Raw genomic sequence first — 7,771 nt, forward strand, 5'->3', positions numbered from 1 at the left:
TCTGATAATTAAAATGAAACTGATTTACAAGTTCACTCAGCTACCTTAAGGAGCTCAGGTAATTAATAAACTTAAATCAACTTAGCTAACAGATTATGTTAGTTAAGCTAAAATAGATTCCTAAGTTAAAAGAACTACTAAAGTATTTGAATTAACTAAAAAACCCAAGTCAACTGAACTAGGACAAGAGTTTAAACAATAGATTATTTTAATTTAGCTGAAAGGGTTTTCCCAAGTAAAAATGACAATTAAAGGAGTTGAACTGACTAACAAATCTCAGCCAACTAAACTAAGACGAAAGTTTAGACAACATGTGATTTTTCATTAAGATAACAATTGCTTGTGTTATGAGAACAAACTCTATTTCTTGACTTAACTTAAAATTTTAAGGCAGCCCTGTACCTGATATTTTTAAGTTGAAACAACAAGTTATATTTTACAGTGGGTATTTTGGTTGATATCTCTTGATTTCAGTTTCAAAGAAACAGGCTCTGTGTTTTGCCTTATATGCATCCACAGCTGTGCCACCAATTTACTCACATGGACTCTACTAACCTATCAGAAGCTTCTTCAGCTCAGAATGGAACCGTCTGGAGTTTTCTTATTTATTAACAATAAACTTAGTGTATATGTACTCCTAAATTTGATGAAAGTGATTAAAGTAGACAGCTCCCTCTTTTTATTCTGACATTTAACTAATTCAAAAGATATCTCAATATTTATTTATCTAAAACAAAACAAGTTTACTCTAAATTGATGTTTAACAGTAAAAAAAAAAGTTTTTATGTTTTGTCCCTAAAGTGTATGTAAATATCTGGTTTCAACTGTGAATATACTGCTGTGTATTGAAATTCCTCTTGTTTTGCATAGAAATATACTGAACAACATACAAAGCATAATATATAAAATAACATCTACCAGAGTTTTTTCTTTGAAAGGAGCTCCTTATGTCCATTGTTGTGTTCATCACTACAAAAATGAAACAGATTTAGAGAGTTTGTTTAGCCGTGGAGGGTAACAACTGAATATATGAAATAAACACACATGTAAGCTAAGACTCTCTAAAGAAACAGCATTGTTGTTCGGCTTTTCATTTTGCCATTTGTTGATTCACTCAAAGAGCAAGTAACGTAATATGGGTCAAGTGATCAGTTTGATATCAGTCTTTCGTGATACACCGTCATATTTACATTATTTGTACAGTACGAATGATTTGCTTTGGTACCTGGTCAAACTTAACCCCTTCTCTGTCTGCACTGCAGCGAACTTGCAGCAGGTTCTCCCCCCTCGCTCACATGCGTAAGTGCTGTGCTCAGTCGCCTAGTGCCTGAGCTCGGATCATACCAAAGTTAGGGGGAATTTACGACTGTGCGCTGTGTGCTTCGAATATTATGTGTAGTTTTTGTTTTATACAGTTGTCAGTCAGGCATCTAACTATGAAACAAATTACACTCCAAAAGACCCCGGGCTTCTGAAAAAATGACCCAGGTTTAAGCCCAGTAAGCCACCCCCCGCTCCGCCGATGGTTGACTCCATATCTCCTGAAAACTATGTCGATCTGAGAAAGCAAGACCGAGATAGCGAGACCAAGACAAGACCAAGGGATCCGAATCCAAGACAAGACCAAGACCATGACCACGTAAAAGTGGTCTCGAGACCGGGAGACCAAGACTGGTCTCGAGACATCCAACTCTAGTAATATTATCATTGCATCTGGGAGTATGTCAAGGTGATCATTACTTTCTGAGATGTTAGAAGACTGTGAGTAACTGAGACAGGAGACTGAACAGAAAGGATAAGACACCAGTGAGTTACCAGTGATGGACATAAAGTGCTGACGGTGGCTATAGGAGAGTAGGAGGGGAAGAACAGACCGCTGATGGAGAGCAGCGACATTAAAGAGTATAAAACAAACTCCATATGGACATATGGACAAGTCGTAAACAATACACCTATAACTGCTTTAGAGATGATATATCTGTATTATCCACTTAGCTGTAATATATCACAGCCACAGTACTTCAACAATGGCACAGATATAGAAGTTGGAGAATATGGTGTAGATGTCCAGGTGGAATATCAGTCAATTACTCATGAAGTCATTACAACCCAGGCTATAGTGCAAGGATGTGCTATGGTGTCAGTATATTTCCCCCTTCGTAGTTTAAAGATGAAATATTCAATTTCAAAACAAATATATGGTTCACTTTTTTGGGTGGGAATTTCTTTCTCCTGCATGTGGAGAAATCTGCTGTTAAATCAAAACTCATGAACATATCTGTACAGGACAAGCTGCATTCAGACTCATATTAGAATAGAATAAAATAGAATAGAATAGAATAGAATTAACCTTTATTATCCCATGGATGAAAAATTTGCGTGTTACACAGCTCTTATAGCAAGGGGAATATAAAAGGGAGACACAAAGTGGTCCTATGGGGCTTTGGAGTTGACGTCACGTCGCAATGCATTGTGGGAGCGCGGCACCATTTTATCAGGCCACGAATCAAAACAAACACACTGTGTTGGAAGGAAAATTGCTACGAACCGTATTTGAAAGCAGATCAAAAGAAAAAGGACATTATACAGACATTTTGCGTCCGGATGCAAAGAGACAGTACCTGCAAAAAATAGCGGGCATTGGAAATGTGGACCCGTATGAAATACTGCAGTGGAGTAGTGGAAGACCAACCGCTATTTATTCTCGTACCTTGTCTGTGGAGTCAGCGCATACACGGCACACCAATTTCGCAATTATAAATCTCTTGAGGCGCACATCCAATTCACCAAGGATGGGTACAAGATTTGGCTATTTTTAAGCTTACACATTGTGAATTTGCCGTCATTCAAACAAAGGTAAGTCAGCTCGAGTATTGTGAGTAAAATGTGTTTGATTTCCCCCCGAACATTCAGATTAGTGCAGCATAAATTCATTCATGAGGGGGAAATTACAGTGGAACATGTGGAGGCTCTATTAGAGGGATAACATAGTGAGTTCAGTGCATTGATGTGACATTGTCCTGAAGGATTTAGTCATTCTCTGTGGTTAAAGAAATTGCCCTAATTAATTCACATTTATTATAAATAATCCAAATTACACATCTTGCTTCATTGTTTGTGTCCTGTGTCACTAAAAATACATTCTGTTTTAGTTTTATACATTAATTAATGACCTGCAGAATCTCCTTATCATATTAGGTGATTCATAAAAGTCGGACTTTATGCCTTCTCCCCTTGAAAGTGATTACATCCTTGCATTACATACTTTAGGTTCGTTTTTTGCTGGCAGATTTTAAAAACAAAAAAACAACCCCCCCCCCAAAAAAACAAAAAACAAAAAACAGGCAGATTTAGAATATAACATGCAGCGTTCTATAGATGGATACATAAAAACACTTTATTTGTTACATTTATGATAAATGGATTTGAAAGTAGATAACACATTTGTGTCGGCCTTGGCTTATTAAAGCTCTTGTCTTGAACTTTGTCTGTGTGTGTTTCAGGTGCTGCACTCTCAAAGACTGAATGAACCAGCATTGCAGCCATGGGTCATGGTGAGCATCACAGGCAAGGTTGAAGCCGCCCACTGCACCTGCATGGCCGGAGTTGCGGAGACCTGCAGCCATGTCACTGCTCCTCTGTTCAAAGTAGAAGCAACAGTGAGGATCCGTGGCACAAGGACTGTTACAGATGAACCTGCATACTGGGTTTTGCTGGGTAATATGACCGAGATACAGCCAGTGGTTGGCTTCTCCTCTTCAGCTGCCCCAAAAAAGGCTCTCAATCAAAACATAAACAGACCATCCGTAGTGACAGGTACAAAAAGCCGTGCTCAGAAAAGAAAAATTCCACCTGCTACCATCGAGGAGTTGTCTCAACTGATGGGAAAATATTTCTCCAAGCATAGTTCTGTTCTGAATAACCCACAATGTTAGTGCCCCATGTGTAGTGTTGAAACCCAGTCAGGATTTATTTCATTCATTTCATAGGCTGGTTTGCCTGCAATAATGAGAAATAATTAGCAACTCTATAAATAGAATGGATGTTTGTTCTAACTTGCAAATAAAACTAATAGGCTATAAAGAGTAATATGAACTTATTTAGATTTTACTTGAATGAAAATGTCTGGAGGACACCAACAGATATGTGGGGATGGTAGAGAACTGGATATCAGCTCGTCTCACAGCTGCTATCCAGGCTAGACGCCTTCGTTTGGTAACATCCGATACATGAGCTCCCTCATGTTGCTTCCAGGTGGGGAAACGATAAAAAGAGAGCCAATTTTCCAGCATATTCCCTTCCTGATCGTGCAATCTAACAACCGACAACACAGCAAGTGCGAACCATTACTGATGCTTTCCCTCCTTTAACCCTTTGTTTGGCCTGCTAAAATGGGTCACGCCCCCCTCCCGTGACATCACGCTACAAAGCCCCATAAACATAAGCAACTGAAGTTTGTATAGGGCTTTGGAGCGTGATGTCACGGGAGGTGGGTCACGCCCCCTTCCGCCATGACAGTAGGCTAGACACAGGATACAGCTTCAGCTATGGTTCGTGTTGTGTTATCAGTTGCAAAGTTAGATCACACGATCGTGAAGGCAAGAACCTGGATAATGGGCTCTCTTTTCATCATTTTCCATCCTGGAGGCAACGTGAGGGATGCCATGTATCCGATATTACTAAACAAAGACGTCAGGCTTGCATTGCAGCGGTGAGACGAGCGGATATCGAGTTCTGTGCAATCCCCAGCTTTTTGTTGGTTTGCTCTCCGCATTTTCTTTCCGGTGAGTTCTAAATTAATTCATATCACTCTTAAAAGGCTTTTAGTGTTATTTTCAATGCGCTGAGGTCATAGATAATGAGATAAAACATGCTAATGTGTGATGCTGCAGATTGAACCACGTCATGTCATCATGTCGACTGAGTAGCTTATGATTTAGCATTATTGCAGGCAAACCAGTATATGAAATGGATGTAACAAATCCAGACTGGGCACCAACACTGCTCATGGGCCTCTAAAAACATACTAAATTGCTCTCATTGTACACTAATCTTTACATAACTTCCAGATGAATCACATACCTGTCATTGGAATATTGGTGTACATTTACCTTATGTGTATGCACTAATTTTTATCTTACAGGCTTTTGTTATGCAGCTGCAGAGTCTGAAGGTGTGCCCCGTGCAGAAGTAACTGATGAAGACCAACAACAAAATCACCATGTCATGGAGGCAGTGGACAGCAGTTGTGTTGGACAAGTGGAGGTTGAGGTACCAGCTGTAAATGTGGACAGTGGCGATCGGACAGACAGCATCACGGAAGCTAAAGGGCAGACGAAGCATTGTGTGTGCAATGAACAGGGCAGAGCAGAAATAAACACGACACTGCTTGATAAGATTGTTAAGGTTTGCTGTGTTTTGGTGAATATGTGCCCCAGTGTGGTTGTCAAACCAGCGCCAAATGAAACTTGCTCTTGTTGAGTATTCATAAAGCTGTTGTGTTGCATGTGTAGTTCATTATAAATAATTGTACTTTGTGTGAAGTAGTTTCAATAAAACAGAAAATAGTATCTTTGTTTGTTTTTTATTCTTGATCTGTTCACAAGTACATAAAAATGAAATGCAAACTATTTACATGGCAACACACAGCTGGCATCAATCTTGAACCACTAAATGAAACATTACAGGCTATTTAGAGCAGCATGTTGTTTGGAGAAGTATTTCCCAACAAGTTCAGGAAGACACACTTTAAGAAAGAAATCTTGTGCTTGCTTTAAACGTGGTTCCCAGAAATCCACTTCAGGGAAGATGCGTATCACAACAAGGTCTCTCTGTGTCCACACAACGAGGTCACAGTGGTTGGAGCCAGTAACAAAGATTTGTGTTTGTACCTGACAGTAGTGTATCCAGTAATGGTGACAAATTCTCCAGCGTTGCAATAGGAATCTGCCTTTTTTGCAATCGCCTCCTTTTGCCTCTCAAAGGCAAAAGGAGGGTGTGTTTATGTTTTCATCAAGACCACGTTTTTGGGCAGCTGCTGAGGAGAAGTCAATGTTATGTGCAACCTCGGGCTGTATCTTGGTCATATTTCCAGGCAATACCCAATATGCTGGCTCGTCTGTTACAGTTCTGGTGCCTCTGATACGCACTGTAGCCTCGACTTTAAACAAAAGAGCAGCGACATGGGTGCAGGTCTCTGCAACTCCGGCCATGCATGTGCAGTGAGCAGCCTCAACCCTCTCATTGGTGCTCACAATGACCCATGGCTGTAATGCAGTTTCATTCAGTCGTTGTGAGTGCAGTACCTGAAACACACAAAAACCACTTTTAATAAAAGGTCTGTAATGAACCAAGGCTAATATAGATGGGATGACTGTACGTGCAAATCAAAAAATGTAACAAGGAAGTTGTTTAGAAAGTTATCAAGTTCAAACCGACTTACCTATGTCCTAACGACAACGTACTCGCAGCGTGGAGGCTTAAAGACGGACAAATCTTGCACCCAGCCGTTCGTGAATTGGATGTGGGCCTCCAGGGATTTATAATTCTTAAACTGGTTTGCTGTGTATGCGCTGACTCCACAGACAAGGTATGCGAAGATATCGGGATAGGACAAAGGCGGTAGGTCGTCTGGGTTTCCACTCCACTTCCTTATTTCATACGGGTCCACATTACCGATGCACGCAATTTTTTCAAAGTACCGTCTCTTGGCGTCTGGGCGCAATCGGTCGCGATACAGCCCTTTGTCTTTTGTGCTGATTTTGAGCATGGTTCTGGCAGTCCAGATTCCAACACTCCAACACTGTGCGCTTGTTTTGCTTTCTAGCCTACTGACATGGCGCCGCGATCCCACAATGCACTGCGGCGTGACGTCAACTCCAAAGCCCTATATACAGATAACAATATTAGAGATGGACCGATCTGATATTACGTATCAGTATCGGTCCGATACTGACGTAAATTACTGGATCGGATATCGGAGGGAAATAAAAAATGTAATCTGATCCATTAAATATCAAAAAAGCACCTCACAAAACTTGCGACACGGTGTAACTCGGCTCATAACCGTAGCACGTTGGAGCAGTATGCATCACGTGATAGAGCGGCTGTGCATATTTGGAGCCTCGCTAGCAATCCCGCATTTCATCTCCGAGAAAGTTATCCCAGAGAGAAGTAAAGCAAGTGTGTAAGTTCATCTCTGAATGTTTGTAAAGCATTCCCACGTTAAGCTTAACAACCGATATATGGAGCGACTGCCTCTCTCTCTCTCTCTCCCTCTCCTGTTGCTACTTCAATCATGAAACTGCTTAATGATCAGCTGATCGGCTTTTCTGTCGCGAGTCCGTCTCTCTTCTTTGTTTTTGGCCCACTTTGCACCAGAAAGAGGAAACCAGCGGCTGAACAACAGCAGCACGTTTAAGCTTGATAAGCTGTCGTTAGAATTTATTTAATATTACTTTCTACACCAGGATCCTTTTCTACGTAGCTGACGGCTGGTAACTGTGCAGGGGCGGATCTAGCAAGTTTAGCCAGGGGGGCCGATAGGGCATTAACAGGGAAAAGGGGGCACAAAGACATACTTTTCTTTCTTATTCTCATTTAAAATGTCTAGCTTTTAATAAATAATTATCTGAATCTTACAACCAAAGTTTTAATCTGATGTAAAATGTATAGAAGTCCATTACTGTATATAGTAACTGTTAAGTCTAATATACCCTAGTAAGCTATAGTACTTTTTCCTTTGGGAAAGTACCATCTGTGCAGTCTGCAA

At 40.6% G+C, this 7,771-nt stretch overlaps 1 long non-coding RNA gene across 1 annotated transcript; it reads right to left on the reverse strand.

The window, feature by feature from the left end:
• Nucleotides 1–5,869: 5,869 nt before the first annotated feature.
• LOC112846130 (uncharacterized) lies at nucleotides 5,870–6,885 on the reverse strand. Its single transcript, XR_003218971.1, has 2 exons — nucleotides 6,443–6,885; nucleotides 5,870–6,305 (listed from the first exon to the last, which is right to left on the reverse strand). It is a non-coding gene; the product is annotated as an uncharacterized LOC112846130 (long non-coding RNA).
• Nucleotides 6,886–7,771: the final 886 nt, after the last annotated feature.

This window comes from Oreochromis niloticus, linkage group LG3 (genome assembly GCF_001858045.2).
Source record: "Oreochromis niloticus isolate F11D_XX linkage group LG3, O_niloticus_UMD_NMBU, whole genome shotgun sequence".
NCBI classification, from domain to species: Eukaryota; Metazoa; Chordata; class Actinopteri; order Cichliformes; family Cichlidae; genus Oreochromis; species Oreochromis niloticus.